Source organism: Vespula pensylvanica, chromosome 4 (assembly GCF_014466175.1).
Source record: "Vespula pensylvanica isolate Volc-1 chromosome 4, ASM1446617v1, whole genome shotgun sequence".
In the NCBI taxonomy this organism is placed as follows: domain Eukaryota; kingdom Metazoa; phylum Arthropoda; class Insecta; order Hymenoptera; family Vespidae; genus Vespula; species Vespula pensylvanica.
In genome coordinates, this window is record NC_057688.1 from 1,777,939 (window position 1) to 1,796,776 (window position 18,838).

General features: G+C 33.5%; 1 protein-coding gene across 1 annotated transcript in view; it reads right to left on the bottom strand.

Moving 5' to 3' along the window:
* The window catches only part of LOC122628639, a 165,351-nt gene that overhangs the window by 113,769 nt on the left and 32,744 nt on the right, over positions 1–18,838 (bottom strand). Inside the window, exon 3 of the mRNA XM_043811101.1 lies at positions 17,591–18,670. The gene's annotated coding sequence lies outside the window, so the exon portion shown is untranslated. The remainder of the gene's footprint in view (positions 1–17,590; positions 18,671–18,838) is intronic.

Sequence of the window (18,838 nt, forward strand, 5' to 3'; positions counted from 1 at the left end):
AATACATCAAAAATTTTGAAAAGCAATAAAAGAAAACGATGATAATTCAACGACAAGCTCGTATACGATCTATAGATGCATACTTCTATATGCGATCTATAGAAGTATGTCAAACATGTTAAAAGTAACTAACTAAATGAAACATTATTCGATTTTTTAAAAGAAACAATAAAAAAGATTACCTTCTGATAAATCAATCATAACGAATATTAACATTATAATTGATACGTGAGTTAAAGAAAAAATAAAAAGAGCTACGAGAAAGGAGGGAAGGAAAATCTCGATAGAAAATTTCTAGAGAACGAAGAACAAAGAAATAGAACGGACGTTTAAGAAACGTCTTCGTCGTGAGATAGGCTAGCCAGGTAAGACAGTGATCGCCGAAGCACGAATTATCGGCATCGAGAGATTGGCAGAGCTATCTATCTATCCATTCCGATCTTTGATTCTCTTTCCAGCTAAAGGGGAGGGGCCCCGGCATTGCAAACGACCCGTATGCACCCTGTTTACAGAAGGATTACAACGTTCTAAAGGCAACAACGTCCGTCGTGCTTAGAGACACTTCGGCCTACGAACTCGGTTTCAACCGGTTATATAACGACTTAATTACTCTGCCCCATTTTCACGAGGTATTGTCTCGATGGGGCACTTACTTTCGAACCTCGCGCGTCGAACCGAGCCGTGCACAGCGGCTTAGGAGTTTAGAAGTGGTTACGGTTATACACGCCGGAGACTAACCGCAGTCGAGGTACCACTTGCGCAACTAGCCTCCTTCACTTTTCTTCTTCTTCTTCTTCTTCTTCTTTTACTACTATTTTTTAGTCTTCTTCGTCTGCTTCATCATCATCTTCTTCTTCGTCTTCTTCCTCTTCTTCCCGTCTTCTTTTTCTTCTTCCTTCTTCCTTCTCACCTTTCGAGACATTTCTTTCGATAGTTCTTAAGATAACAGTTACAATAACGAAACAGTACTTACAATGATACTCAATAGTATACCCAGAGTCAATAAAGAACTAGAAATGTTTGTTCGAAGGAAAGCTTAAGTCTCTTAAATTCGTCTCATCATGATTCAGAATTTCTTTAGTATGAATGTATTAGAATGAAATCTATTCTTTCGAAATCTTATCGAATCGTTTCTAAGTAGACTTTTTATTCGCATGAATATATATATATATATATATATATATATATATATATATATATATTATGTGTGTCAAGATATCTAAAGGATTCGAGAAAGAAAGTCATCCAGTCATTTTTATCGTTTCTATTGACGATTGGCAGACTAAAACGATTAATAACAATAATGCAATATCTGCAACAATATTCAATAGCATAGTCAGAGTCAATAAAGAAGTGGTAATGTTTGTTCGAAGGAAAGCTTAGGTCTCTTTGATTCGACTCATCGGATTCGTACAGGATTTCTTTACTTTCAAACTGTTAGACACGAATCTGTTATTTCGAAATTTGATGGAAAGCTTAAGTTTCCTAGATTTTACTGTTCTATGCAAGGTTCATCATAGTTCATGGTTCATTCGTATTCTTTACTTTTCATTTCTTCCTTCTCTAAAGTACTACAAACAAATCTTCTTCAAGTAGTATTTCGAAATTTAATCGGATCGTTTCCAAGTGAACTCCTTCTTCTATTCGCACGAATATAAATTACATTTGCCAAGATATTTAAAGGATCCAAGGAAAAAGAAAATCATGCGATTTGTTTTTCTTCTGATAATTGACAGATCGAAACAATTGCAATAATGAATCAATATCTACAAGAATATCTAATATTAGAATCAAACATGAAGTAAAAATGTTCTTTAAACTGTATCGAAAGAAAAGATTAAATTTCGAAGATTCTACGGATTACATAAGTATCATCATAGTTCATAGTTCGTTCAAATTCTTTTACTTTTCATTCGTCCCTTCTCCAAAGTATTACAAGCAAATCTTCCTCAAGTAGTATTTCGAAATTTAATCGGATCGTTTCCAACTAGACTCCTTATTCTATTCGCATGAATATAAATTACGTGTGTCAAGATATCTAAAGGATCCGAGGAAAAAAATTATGCTACTTATTTTTCCTATGACGATTGACAGTTCAAAGAATTATTATACGATGTAACAATACCTACAACGATGTCCTAGAATCAAACAAGAAATGAAGATATTTTTTTGGAATTGTATTTTCTTTTTTTATTTGCAAAAAGAAGCTTAGATTTTGCTAAGATATTTAATTCTATTGAAGAAAAATATTTTGCCATCTGTTTTTGTTTCTACGACGATCGGTAGACTAAATATTCTTAGGATTTGACGAGTGCAACAGGATACGATCGTGGTCGGCCATTTATAAATAGATAAATTCGTCATATCCTCCCGAAGATAGGATATGTCTCAGTCTCCGCGTTGTCTCCAAGAAATCTGTGGCTAGTCTTACGAAGCGTGGGTGCATTAAGCGTACTGAACCAGACTGAATCACGTTTACACCACGAACTGGAAATTTTCTTTTACCGGAAACCTTTGCACCGCGATATCCTCCTTGTTTATTCATACTAAACATAACCATTGCTGTTTGTTACTGTGATTAGCATATGTTTATACGATTAACTACTAAAGCATGGGCTAAAATTGAATTACACTGGTCAATTTTGTACGTCAATTGTATGTATTTTTTTTTTAATAATTTCGTTTAATGTCTGACTTTATTTTTTTACTAAACCTTGAAAAAGATATGTAATTATCTTTGTAACGTTTAAAAGAAAGTAATGAAAACAATTAAGCGTTATCAACGTAATTCTTTTATCAAATTTAACGAAAAACTGAAACACCTGCATAACGTTACATTGCAGGTTAAAAGTTACATTAAATTTACTAATAAGCTGAACGAAAAAAAAAAAAAAAGGAAAGAAAAAAGAAGAAAAGAAAGAAAGAAAAGAAAAGATAGCAGACATACACAAAACGAATAAATGTTTTATGCATAAATAACAAAAAAACACAAAATTAATGAATTAACGCGTACCAACGATACCGCGTTCAATCGATCCTAACAAATGATATTAACAAGCCGGTTCAAATTGACTCAAGAAAAGAAGAAAAAAAAGGAGAAAGAAAGGGAAAAAAAATTCCTTAATTTATACAAACAACAAAATAATTTCTCGTGTGATTTATAAGAAGAAATAAATCAAATCAACGTTCAATCACGACAATCAAGTGAGTCTTTAACAAGGAAGATATCACGTGTGTTGAAAGCGAACAGGCAAAACGAGTAAGAGAGACGTACAATGAGATCGGAAAGTATCGGCTTCTCCTCGCTCAAGGACGAACGATCGGATCCTTATTTTTAATTTCTACCGAGCGGCATTTCAAGGCATCGAAAAGGGGAAGGGGAGGTGTAAGGGTGGGGTTGGGTTAGGACGAGGGGAGGGTAGAGAGGAGAGGGATTTTACGATCGCTCGCGAAAGCACCTGGGGATTTATACTCGTTTCTTTGATTACCAGCTACTCGCAGAGGGATAATATTTAATCGAGTTGTGCACTTCGGTATAATTAAGACGAATATATAGAACAGGATTGGTTATAGGTACCGGTTAAATCTCTAGAACGTACACGGTTCGCCAATAAACGTAATTGCAGAATTATTCGAGCTACTATCTACCTTCTACCCTGGCCCCTATATCTCAACCCCTACCTTTTAACGAGAATTCCATTAGTGATCGATCGATCGATCGATCGATCGGTCGGTCGATCGATCGGTTGTTTGGTTGGTTGGTCGATCGGTCGAGTCAGTCTAAACGAAAACGAAGCTGAAGTTTTACCGTTACGCTGACGCACCATGATCGTCGAAAAAGATCGCTTTGTGACTACTCCGCAGCTTCGTATCCAGTTTCTTAACCACTTTCTCACATGCGTTAACTTCAGATAAATGTCTTTACTTCTGGGTTGCATTCGATCGTTTATATATATGTATGTATGTAAATATGCATACATGTATGTATGTATCAGGTCCTATCGAGAAATGACCACGTTATGAATTATTTGAACATAGAAAAGAGGTCGACACTGTAACATACTCGTTTTCTTCTTTCTCTTTTTTTTCTCTCTTTCGATACGCGTACGTGTATGTGTGTGTGTGTGTGTGTGTGTGTGTGTGTATCTTTTTCTCTTTCGTTTATAACGCATTCCAGTTTCACGCTTTAGTTAATTGCAATCAACATAAACGTATATTTAAATCTAATCTGATCTATATGCGTCATATACGTATGTAAGTACGTAAGCTTGGAAAAATAAAAAGAAAGAGAAAAGGAAATATCGAAGTAAATGTTGCCACGCATGGATGTACATAATAAACTTGATTTTTCTAACTCACATCAAAATTGATTTAAAAGGTAAAAATACAATTACATTATTCAATCGAGACGTGTTCTTTCTAATTCTCATCATTGATCGTGAAAAAGAAATAGAAAGTTAGGATGAGTCTTTACCTTCGGTGTGAACCGAATGATCGAGATTAAATTAACTCCTTCCATTTGATTCGATTATCTTTATATACCGTTCTAAGTTCATTCTTTGGCGTAATTCATTCTAAAAACATTTATTCAAAATGCTTTCCCTTTCTCAGAATCTTTTTATTTTTATACTATGAAAGCGAATCAATATATTTTTTCTATTTTTATTTTTTTTTTTATTTTGTACATCGATCTAATAATTTTCACAAAATACATGTAACGATAAATAAAAAAAATAATCAAATATATATATATATATATATATATATATATATAATTTAAGATCCAATATTAATACTAATCAATTTGCAAGTTAATCTCTTTTAATCCTCTATAATCCAAATTTTTGTCTTGCCTAGTAAAACGTTACGTAATACGAAACCTATACGTAATATAACTATATTATACTAAGTATAATTTTTACTTATAATAAATATTAACCTTTCCAGTATAAACTAACAATTAATCTTGCGGCAAAAAAATGTAACTAAATTTAAAAATAGAGAAAAAAAAAATATATATATATAAGTACAAATATAAGTGACTTTAAAATTACACGACGTTGCAAAAAAAGAAAACGCGTATGAAAAATTTTCACACAATAACAACAATGAAAATATGTATAAACGTACGAATTAAAAAAGTGCTCTATTCAACGATGAATAAAATTATTACTAAACCGATATTACAAACGGAACGATAAAACTATGAAAAAAGTGGCGATATCATCGTCACATTAAAACCGTGATCGATAATTTCAAAAACCGCACGATATTAGAAAAAAAGAAAGAAAGAAAGAAAGGAAAAAGAAGAAACGAAAATAGATAATCTAATCGACTTAAGAAAATAGATATACGTGAGAAGAATCTTATCGTATAAAAAGGAATGCGAAGGTGAGGGTAAGGTGAGTGGCAAGTAAGATCGTAAACGAAAATCGATCGTCGTTGTTGTCGGTAGCGATGGATCGATCGATCGATCGATCGATCGATCGAACGATCGAACGAATCGCGAGTAAATATATCCAAGCGTATCTACTGTGTCCAGTAGTATTGGACTACGATGACTAAGCAAACAAGACTCGATGGCTAACTTCTACGGAGATTCGAAACTAGTCGTGTAGCGAACGGCAAGAGAAGCGAGCGATCCAGCTAAAGTAGACTGTTATTTAACGATTTTAGAGAAACGTTCGCGGCATTATACAATCGGCCTAGATCCCGAGTCACGGAGCGTCACGGATCGTGAACCGCTGCCAAGCCAGTCACAGTGATTGCCTTCACCGCTCCTGAGAGAGCAGATATCTACTACTATTCGCTTCTCGTTTCGTTTCTTGCTCAGGACGATCTACGAGAACGTTGACACGCACGCCCGATCTTTACCTTCTTCTAATTTTCTTCATTCTTTTTTCTTTTTCTTTTTTCTTTTCTTTCTTTTTTTTTCTTTTTTTTTTTTTTTTTTTTTTTAGATAATTTTAGTCGAGAAAACTTATCGGACATCTGAACGAGTTTCTATCGTTATTTATTTTCCAAAGCTAATTTTCGATATTATATATCATATATATTAAGATATTTGATATTAATCTTAAAAAAGTGCATATCGCTAATTTTTAAATATTCCGATATTAATCAGTTAACAAGGAAAGCTTTCGATCGACGATATATATCGATCTTCTTTTCTGATTACAAATGAAATGATATAAATAAGGATAGACAGTTTGGGATTGCAATTAATGAATCATAAAGAAAAAAAATATATATATATATCTAAAAGGTACGATATTATCTTAATTAGAGTTTTGATTGTCATCTTATCACGAGAGAAATTAGACTTTCATATTAGTCTTCTCTCAATCAACGGATTAACAATTCGGTTTTTGATTCACGACTACGTTACATGAACTATTCTTCTTATGAGGAAAAAAAAAACAAAGAAAAACAAAGCAAAACAAAATATTTAAAATAGTCGTAACGTTCTTTTTTCTTTTTCTTTTCCTCTCGTTAAATCTTCAAAAACTTATCTATAAACGAGTTAACTTGTACGTCGTGAGAAACTCGACTTCCTTCAAAGATTTTAATGTTCTCTTTCGATGCAAAAGGAGAAAAGATTTATTAGGAGACACGTCGTTACAGATTATTAACTTCTCGACTTTTTCTCAACGCCTTTTTCTTTTTTTTTTTTTCTCGTCCCACGTATATCGCGTCTAACGGAAACGGCTACGACATACTTGATCTCACGACCGAAATGTAAGACCGGACCGGGCGAAAGAGTCAAGGAGACGGTGAAAAGTATTTGGAAAGTGACACGGCGGGCCACATCCGGCCCTTAAATTCTTCAAAAATGTGACGTGGTATCTCAAGCGACCTAGAAAGATCACGACAGTCACCGAGATTAGGTGATCCGAGCAAAATTTACATCGATTCCTTACCCATCGTTGTTTCTTTTCGTTTTCGTGTTCTTTTATTTTTCCCATAAAAAAAAAATATATATATATATATACGTATATTTATATATAGGTGATTTTCAATTTATCTTTAACACATGTTCCTAAGTTTTTCGTTACTCTTGCAATAAAATAAAAGTATCGCTTGATAAATAATTTTTTCATTACATTTATACCTGCGTATATATATATATATATCTTCATTTATTTATTTATTATCATTTCATTATAAATGATAATATTATTCAACACTATATATCAATATTGTCGGTATTATCAAATTTTATTATACATAATTTAATTTAATTATAGATATTAAAGATATAAATTATTATTACAGATAATAATAAAACGATAATGCACGTACCTATGTTATTTATTTAAATACTGCGATTAAAGAACGACGAGAGAAAAAAATTTATCATCTGTTATATAATTAATCTGTAATAAAGAAGAAAAGGATACTAAAAAAAAAAGAAAGAAAGAAAGAGAAAGAAAAAAAGAAGAAGAAGAAGAACAACAACAACAACAAGAAAGATCGTAAATGCGATATTAAGACGTGATTGATTGATTAATTCTTCCTTACGTACGAAAATGCAAAAATAAGTAGAAACTATCCCCTTCCAATTGCAACGTATTTGGGAAATTCCATAACTAACTGATTATAGCGAGCAGTTCTTCGAAGAACGCGATTCCGTCGAACCACGTCGACGACGAAAACGACGACGAAAACGACGACGAAAACGACGACGAAAACGACGACGAAAACGACGACGAAAACGACGACGAAAACGACGACGACCCATTTACCTGAAATTTCTAGCTCTCCTCTCGCCCATCGAACTACTACTCATGTAATCGACAGGAGACAGTTATTATGTAACACTAATGACGGCGAAAACGAGGAGCGGAAAGTGCGGAGCAAATACGTCGACTTTGGCGATAACAACAACGACGACGACGACGACGACGACGACGACGAAAACGTCGACGTCGAAGACGAAAACGTTGACGTCGAAGACGAAGACGAAGACGAAGACGAAGACGAAGACGAAGACGAAGACGAAGACGAAGATGACGACGTCGACGTTGACGAAGATGACGAAAACGTCGACGAAGACGAAGAAGACGACGATCGCGTTTTACTTGCACTCGGTAGACCCGGTGACACACTTTACTAGCTCTCTCGACGAAGCTCACACACAGAGCAGGGAAAGTGACAACAGCGTGCAAAGTCTGCACGATCGTAACCAAGTTACGTTGCCGATGATGCGCGCAAACTCTCTAAGGCCACGACAACGACGACGACATTCCGCGAGAACGTAGCGAGATGCGCGTTTCACCGAGAGAAAAAACTCATCGAAATGATAGTTACACATGTTTAATGACAACTATAATAAATATATTACTTATTATTATCTCATAAATATTTCATTTCGACGAAGGAAAGAAACGAAATGGATAGATTTATTTCATTCGCTTGAGATCTATTTTCTTTTTCTTTTTCTTTCTTTTTTTTTTTTTTTTTTTTTTTTTTTTTTTTTAAGACGTCTCTACTTCGTCGAAATATTTTGATAAAAGTGTATATTTCTCGCGTATTCTTAAGGCTTTGTTCGTTCGTTCGTTCGTTCGTTTTCTTCTTTCCAGAAAGACTTGACGCTTCATCAGCGATTTTTAAACGATTTTTTATCTATCTGAAAAGTGTTAGAAGTAATTCGAAGAGATCGATCATTCATTTACGCATTCTGTTCATATATATGTATACAAATATATACATATGTAACTACGATGTCGACACTTATGCTTTACGATAGACGAAACATTATCGATGGAATTACAACTCGATGAACGAAACGGCCAACCCAATACTTAACTTAATTTAATAATATTTTGCAAATTATACTTTAAAGGTACGCTTAGGTTTTTCCATATACGACGGAACATACTTTATATACTCGAGGATAATTCTTGATGATGTCGGACACTTTCCTCGTCGAATAAAATACGTATATACATACGTATATAAATACATACACGCATATATATCGTAATATTATTTCTTTTTTTTTCCTCTTTCTGATTATCTTTGAATGTACTTGAGTGGATGCATGTCAGTGGGTCTCTCGAGCGTTACATCAGCCCAACAAGAAGAGGATTTGCTTCCGCAGACGATTACTTTTCCTTCTGAGAATCGTCTCGCTTTCGAGTCCCCGAATCCGAAAGTCCTGATCGAAACTTTCTGTCTAGACGTTGACGAATTTCACTTTTCCTTTTCAGCTTTATTGCGAATTGTTATAAATCTCTGACAATGAGATAGACGTGTAGATAAAAAGAGAGAGAAAGAAAGAGAAAGAATTATTATCAAGATTTTTGTCATATTATCGTTGTCGTCGTCGTCGTCGTCGTCGTCGTCGTCGTCGTCGTCGTTTAATTTTAATTAATTAAAATTAAATGACGACGACGTTAATTGATCCTATCAAAGATCACATCACAAGGAAACATTGATGAACCTCTTGCTTTCGTTACGCGTATCCGAGTACAATTAACGCGAATATACATAACGCCTAGCCACGATGAGTTTCACTTTCCTTCTCGTTGGCTCGCTTCCGTCGGTTATTTTTGTACCTCGCGTACCACGTGAGAGCTCGACGACGGCATAGCGACGTATCGCCATCTTTGCGGAGAAAGTCCAAAAATTCGAGGGCCGAAGATAAACGATGAGAACGGTGCCAGGAAAGATCCTTTATCTTGTCCTTAACCCTCTTCGACGAGTACTAAGAATTTGAAACTCTTGCTTAGTAATCGATATAATTTCTATTCGAAAAAGAAAGAAGAAAAAATTAAGAAATCGAATTGACTTAGGAGACGAGTGATTGATCTATCAAAAGAATGACCTTAGTTTATCGAATTGAAATAACAAAAATATAATCAATTTTATATTTATATATACTTATAATTATATATACTGTATCGTTATAATATAAAATAGTAGATATATTTAAACTATATAAAACTATATTATGGTAAATTTACATAATATATATATATATATATATAAAACCAAATATATGTTAGTGTACATAGATATAAATAATAGTTACAGTAACATCACGTTACCTTATAGATATTGTCTTCTTTCTTTTTCTTTCCTTTTTATAATCTACAAAAATGAAAACAGTCAAAGTACTTGTACACGAAACTAAAGTCACGAAACACGACATCGACAAAGTCGACCAAGTTGAAGGATCTCACGCTAATAAATACCAAGAAGACAATACCTTTAGAAAGACATATGTATACCTTCCTCAAAAGTCCATAATGACGATACGTTATCGATGATACAAAAGTAGCCGCAACGTGGGATGGTACGAATGAAAGAAACTTCAAATGACGGAAGCGACAGGTGGTCCCAACACCCGCGTAGTAACGAACGCCTCTTTTTGTTATGCGACATGATACTCACGACAAATTTTTCGTGAATAAGTAAACGAAAATCAGTTGATGCCGAGTTACGTTGGGTCAATGTATTCGTATAAAAATCGACTGGTAATTTCATTTCAATGATATTCAATTTATTTTTATTTGTTTCTTTCTTCCTTAATCGTTCTTCCAGTTACATTTTTATTTCTATATCGATTAAATTCGAAGCTACGAAAATCGAATGTTATACCCTAGTCTCGATTAAATCTGACAAAATCGATCGAGTTCGAAAACTCGACCTTTCCTTTCCTTTCTTCGTTTACTTCTAGTTTTCTTGAATATCTCGGAACAAATAGAATACAGATAAAAAAATATTTATCGAGAAGGCAAACGCGATCGAGGACGCGTACGAACGTAGGACGTGCAAGTCGCGTCTTTCAAAAACGAAAGTCCAGGCTCTTCGTGTATTCCAAGCTCGTGTCGGACAGCGAGTTTCACCGAACATTCGCTACGTGAGCCATTAGTTAGTGTGGATGTCCCTGCCACGTCCAAAAATCAAAAGAAAGAAAGAAGGAGAGAAAAAGAGAGAAATAGAGAAAGAGAAAGAGAAAGAGAGAGAGAGAGAAAGAGAGAGAGAAAAGAAAGAGAAAGGGAGGAAGACGTTAGTGTACGAACGAATCGTTAGACCGAATCATCGATGGAACCATACCGATAAAATCGATGTCACAGAATCCAAATTGATTTCTCTCCATAATTCAGCGATTTCTTATAAATCTTTAATACAATGTATACGATAAAGATCTTTATTTGTAATTTTAATCGTCTATAACGTAACCTAACTTCAAACTATATATCTACTCATATATCTTATTTAATTTCTTTCTTTTCTCTCTCTCTCTCTCTCTCTCTCTCTCTCTCTTTTGGCCACAAAATTAATAGTTAATTTTTTTTTTCGAATATATGTTATGCTAATTTTGAAAATAATTATGTATAATTATCTGTAAGTACCTATAAGTTATAAAACATAAGTTCCACATTACATAATATTACTTTCAAATATAAAATAAAAGTGATTTATGAAGGGTTTAATACACTTTTTTCAATCTTTTTTCTCTCACACGAGTTATATCATTTTATTTCATTTAAAACATAATCATGCCGATCAATCTAACCTTATCTCTAATAATTCCCGACGACATTTGAATAAAACTAGTAATACGCCTAAAAGAAAATAAATACTAGGTGGATTAAACCTACGGCGTACGCGAAACATCGAAGGAAAGATTTATAAAACATTTCTCGTTGATCTTTCTTACAACCCTATTATACTTCATCTATACGCCATTTATACGAACGAACGAACGAACGAACGAACGAAAAATATCTCTTTTCTATGCCGTTGCCGACGCGTTTTATCGCAAAATCGAAAAAAAAAAAATGGAAAAATAAAAATGAAGAGAAGAAAAATGAAAGAAAAGAAAAAAGAAAAGGAAGGAGAAAAAATGAATTCGCGCTATCAAAACGAAAGAAAACTCGTTCTGATCGACGCCCACTCGGTAAATCTTAAGACGAGATTACGATGAAGGAAGAAACTGAGGGGTGAGAAGGGAGAAGAAGGAAAGGCGAGGACAGCCATGAACGGCGCATTAGAAGAGGCTAGAATCCCTTAGAAAGCGGTACTACTCGTGGTAGAGAGACCGTACTACATCGACAGAGACATATGTACGTACATACGTACGTATATACTTATACATATATACACGTATAGAAGTATATATGCTCTCGTCGTCGCTAATGTGTACGCGCGATCGTCGACGCTTAGACGAGCCCGAGCACAACCTCCCGATGGTCGCGGAGCGTGGAGTCGAGCGCTTGAAAAAGTGAAACTCGGCTCGCTGCGCGTGTAACCTAGAAACAACGAAGCGGTGCTCAACTCTGCGGGCACCCGTACGACCTCTCGACAACGAGAATCCATAAGCTTTTTATCAGAGAAATCGAGGAAGAACGATCGTTATACTTATTCGTTTCGTTCACGATGCAGGCGAATAATGGAAATGACGATATGGATCCGACATATTTTAAAGAATGCCGGTAAACCAAGAGACTCGATCAAAATCTAACTCCACACGATTAATAAGAACAACTTTACGTTTAAAATCTTCGATTTCTTCTACTCTTAGCACGTGATAAGTAATAATTATTTAATTATATCCGGGATGAAATAATATCTTAAGATTTACTCGGTCTAGCTTCGATTAAACGGAGGATAAAAGAGAGAGAAAAAGAAATGAAATATATATTCATTTCTTCCGGGCGCAACAACGTCTTACAAATTTCTTTCTTGAGAACCACTTTCTAAGTTCGGTTGAGCTAAACGAGCATAATGCTCGAGGTACGTACCTCGAAGTACGTAGCTCAGGATAGGCACACGGACAGGACAGGATAGAGTACTTCTAGTCAGTGAAAGTAGCGAGTAGCACGGAGCTTGGTCGGCTTCGGCCGACTGCAGCGCCAAGGATCAAGGCCGGCCGCTTAGACTTAGACTTATGTTAGACTTAGACGACGACTACGGAACGCACGATAATAAGACAGCTCGCATTTTCTACACGATATCCTACTTTGCTACCATTCGATCGTGAGATCGCGAGATCGAAAACTTCGTGAGCTTCGATCTTCCTCAAAGTGATCTATAGACTTCATCTTAACAAGATTACTGACGTCTTAAAGACGTCTCTCCTTACGTCATTCGAGATAAAAGATATTTTTAATTATCGAAGCGAAAAAAAGAAATAAGAGAAAAAAAGAAAAACTCGCCGATTTACGACAATCCTAATCATTTTATCACTGTTTTTCTTCTCTCGTTATCGGGATCACCGTTACTGTGCTATTAAAAGTATGTATCTATAAAGAAAAAGAATGATAGAAGAGATATCGATCTTTTTTTATATATATTTAATACTCTCTCTTTCCTTCTCTCTCTCTCTCTCTCTCTCTCTCTCTCTCTCTCTCTCTCTCTCTCTCTCTCTCTCTCTCTCTCTCTCTCTCTCTATCTCTCGTATTCGATAGTTCGATGACAAAGTTTCCGACGATACGCGACTGTCTCAAGTTTCTCGATGCCAATACCGACTTCGAAATGATTAATGACGCCTGATTATGCAATTATTTGCTCTGGCCAACCAGTACGATCGTTATCATCAATCGATTTTACTTTTTCGAAACGTAACTCTCAGGAGAAGTATATATTAAAAGTGAAATAAAAAAAGAAAGAAAAAATACGAAGCACGATCTAATAAATTGTTCGATTTTTATTACATACGATAGATTTTTTAATTTTTAATAATTTTCTTTCAAAATCTTCTCTCTCTTCACGTTCTCTAAAATGACATCGAATCGAACGATTCATGTCGTAACTTTGTAAACCTCTTTGAATCAAACATAGTAAGTTGCAAAGAAGCAACTTTGAATATGTACGATAAAACGTTTTTCTAATTACTGGTCTTAAATAGCAAATGGATACAAAGTCGAAAGTAAACATAGAATATCTTATACAAGTGTCCGACTGTTTACCGTGATTGCAAAATCAATTAACCCTCCATAACGCCATATAATTTCGATGTCATATGCTCGTATATCTTATTTAATCTTTTGACCATAAGATTATACGTTATTTTATATCATCAGAAATGCTAAATATAAATATATATATATATATTTATTTATTTAATATGCTATAACTGTATTATAAATTTCAAATAACATCATTCTCTTTTAGAGACCAAATTAAAATCAATGAATTACAAATTAGAAAATTTAGATACAGAAGAGATAAAAAGATTCAAGGGCGACATATATTAGATAGATAAAACGGTCGTAAAGATCGATACCTCTGCGACTCTTTTTGTCTAGTAATAAAAAGCAAGAAAAGAAGAAGAAAAAGAAAACTGAAAAGAAAAAAGAAATTTAAAAAAATGAAATAACGAAAAAAGAAAAAAAAGGAGAGAGAGAGAGAGAGAGAGAGAAAAAATCAAATGTCTATCTCCGGTCGCCCTCGCGGCACACACCCATAGACGCCCACGTACCCACATCTCGAGAGATCTTGCGCATGTGTCAAAACGTGCTGCGTGAATAAACGCAGACAAATGCGTTCTCGTCCGGCGTGAGAATTTAGCGCACAATCGTACACGCACCACACCTCATTTTCCTACGCATTTTCCTTTTCCTCTCGAACAACGAAAGCTCGTTTATACACACACACACACACACATATATATATATATATGTAATATATTGTATACAAGTAAATAGATAAATATATGTATAACATATATAGCTCATTGAACAAACGAAGTCTTACGGATGCGATGCATATGCAGTATAATTATTATAATATTTCTTATTGCTATACGAAGTCATCTGTTACAAATTTTAGTTACATCGTATGCAAAAATTCGTAAGATTCTATCTAGAATTATGTAAAAAAAAAAAAAAAAAAATAACCTTCTCTATCAATGTTGTCCTATATACATGCTTTTATTCTTATATCTATATGTATATGTATGTAGGTAACTTACTCGGAAATATTCGAAAAAGAGATAAAGAAAATTGCAAATTTCTAAATATAATAAAGTCTATTATTTTACTACTTCCTTGATATATATACGTATTCATGAAAATATTGAACCTTTTAAATTGGAAATTATGATAGAAAATATAGATTTTGTCAAGTTCTTAAATCAAATATTCAAAGTCATTTAAAAAAGATCGTTCGAAAAAGTTCATTCCAAATAAACAATTCTTTTATGAAATCGGAAGGTCTTGAAGAAAGTATTCGAAAAATTTGCCTGAAATTAAAAAATAAACTATTTATATATATACATATTTATCTGCAGAAATGATTTTTATAAAACTATTCTCGTCTAAAAGAATTAAGAAATAACTTGATCGATACATTTAATTCGATCTGTTGCAACATATAATCTAATGATACGATAAAATCTCGATCAATGATGAGAAGCCAATCGAAAGTTTGGCGAACTCTCGTAATCGAACACTCGGAAGCTCTATTCCTTCGGACGTTTCCCGCGTCAAGTCCGAAGCAACATCAAGACCGCGTAATATCTTACGCAACGGAATTTCCTCCATGACACGCGAGTAGAGCTCGCTTGCTCGCGTGAGTTTACGTTCGAAACGGTAACGTTGCTCTCGGCGCGGCCCAAAGGTCACGATCAAGCGCGCTTTTTCTCTCGATGGAGTCACCAAGGTCAACATCTGTCGCAGCCTCACTTCAAGAAGACATCGACTCCTTAATACACAATTTATTGACCTTTCGACAATTTCAAATTTCAATTAGCAAGAAAATTGTCCTTGAAAAAAGTTTGTTAGATGGTCCTTTGTAAACAAAAATCCTACAAGTAAACTAAAATCCAAGAAATATCAATGACGAATCGTCGAATCGAAATACTTCGAAAAATTTAGCGATAAAAGATCCAATGTTGTACGAACTGTTGGCTAACGTTTGGCTCGAGGGTTAACGAACAGCGGAGAACGGAAAGCGAAGAAAGATATTCGAAACGAGTCGTATTCGCATGCGTGTACAGTACAAAGAAGGTTAGGTTAGATTCGACAGCTGTTTCGCGGAACCCTGACCTTACATCTCCTTCGTACGACCTACGCGAAATTCAATTCAATTCTTTAAATAAGAGTAAGAGAGAAAGAGAGCAAATAAATTGTTGAAGGAGCTTACATATTACGTATATAAATAATTTTATCGAGATTTTCATCGTATTTTTCTTAAGTAAATATCTATCTATCAATACTGAGTAACAAAGAGAACGTCGACATATATTTTATAATTATAATTCGATCGTTTGAATAGTTAAAAGAAAAGGAAAATGTTCTCGTCGTATTATCAATGGAGTTATTCCAATGCAAATTAAATAACACATATAATGACAAACTCGTAAGAAGTTTTATATTTATTACGGTGCACATGTTTATATTCATATGCGATAGGAAGTAAAAGAAATTGCGTGTACGAATACGAAGTAATAATGTACGGACCATTTGCAGATTATATTTAACTGTATAAAAATTATTTACAAGACATTATGTCATTAAAGTTATAACGTACAAGCAGGTGCTTCGAAATTGTAATCGTCGAAACAGCTGCGAATGAATTCGACGTATGTACGTCGATCCAAGAAAATTTTGCGATAATTTCATTGATAATAAATAGAATGAATACATGTACGATCATCTTCATTAAATCTTCCTGATTAATGAAGAACGTGCATTTAAGATAAAGTTCGTAATGAAAATTATTAATGATGATTAATCATGATTAATAACGAAAGTAAATACAAGACAATGATATAAATCGCGATAAAGTTATGAAGTTATATCGTGATAACGTTGCACTATCGAACGAGCAAAGTACCAATAGAAATATGAATCAACAGGTGCTTCTCTCTCTTTCTCTCTTTCTTTCTCTTTTTTTTTTCCTCGCTCTTTCATTCAGAAAAACACCGAATAAATAGAAAAGGAAAAATTTTTTAGCGGGAATTCACGAAGAGATAAATATATTTATGTGAAACGATTTTTGGAAATAGAACGAATTATCAACATTAATCACACGACATTCACGGTTGATCTGATTGATATATGTATGTACGATCTTTTTTAAGACGTAATATATGTTGTTTACTTCGTTTAACTCGGATATTAATTTTTCTTTTTTTCTTTTTTGCAAAAACTGGCCTGCCAACACAATTTTTAAGATTGCGATCTCTTTAGATTAATATCGTTCGTTGTTAACATTTTCAATAATATTTCTCACAAGTTAACGAATTAAGCAGTACTTTAATATCTTCGTGTTTTTATAAACATATAAAAAAAATATTTGTCGAATAAACTAGAATATATAGCCTATTAATAATTGCGTTACATGATCAAAATAAATCCCATGTAATATTATACATCCTATTATAATCGATTATAATCGATTATCCAAAGATCTATAAAATAAGATTAGTATAAATTAATGAATCGTCTTTATAAAGCACTTTCCTTCGTCCATATCGAAAGTTCATCCAGTTGATATTGGTTTATCTTCGCAATTAGAAAAAGTATAGATATCGATAAAACGCTTAAATTTGCAACGTTCGAAACAATTCGCAAAAAAGACTTTGTCGCAATAAAACCTTATTATAAATCGAAAAATTAAAATTTTTACTTACATAAACCTTTGTAGATTCTTGCAGGAGTCCATCGGCTTCAGGGCTTCAGATGTAAAATGATGCTTAATAATAATACGATAATTCTAATATCATGATATACGATACATGATATGCGATTTTATTAACTCGGCCATAAAAGAAAATATAAATAAATCGATCGATTTTCATTTGCCGTATCTGTAATAACGTTAATTACGGCTAAAAATAAATTAAAGTAAGAACAAACACTGCCTCTAAAGGTCGCCTTATAGATAGCTATAAATAACATCGTTGGAACTGATTAACTAAAAATAAAATTCACGAAACTTAAAATAAAATAAATTACGCAGAGAAAATTTCTTGTTAAATATATCTAAAAACAAAAAAAAAAGAAAAGAAAAAGAAAACGACACAATTAATTTTAACAAACAAAAAGTCAACGAATTCGATTCAACGGAGAAGAGTAATATTATGAAAAATTAAATATTTTCCAAACGTAGTCGTCTTCTTATCGATCACCAGAATCTCACTATGGGGAAATTGCTATGTGGAGAAACCTAATACGTATATATATACACATATATGTAGAATTACTATGAAAAATTAAAAATAAATGTACAAAATATTAATTATCAGCACACAGTAAACTTTATAACTTCCACTGCAAAATGTACTTATATATATAAATATACGCTTTGTTATAATTAAATTATGATAAAATATTTAATTAATTACGAACAAATTAAATATATCAAAACGTAGTAAAACGACGAGGAGCTAAACGATAATGTTATCCGTAGGAAGTATCGTACAGGAATGAACAGGAATCGTTCGTGACTTTGAGCAAAGGTAAACCTTCGATCGCTTTGTTTAGGTTTTTGTATAATGACGACAAAATTTCTTGGAAGTTCGAACAAAACTGTTTTGTTTACATTAATAAATATTACTTACTACTATTATCCCTCTATATTAACCTTGAAGCTTTTCAAAAGAAACAAACTTACCTGGACGTATTATATATAACGCTACGAATGAAAAAAAGCTGTTACCATTGTACTCGATCTTTGGTTTTGCCGTTTCTTAGAATACGTGCGACGAAAGCTGTAAAATATTAAATAAATATTACATTGTTAGAAATATAGAATTAAATTATAATAATATTAAAATATATGTATGTATGATATATACATGGTGTATTAATGTGTATATGATATATGTGCTTATGTATATAACGCGTACATTATATACTACATGTATAAGCCTGTGTAA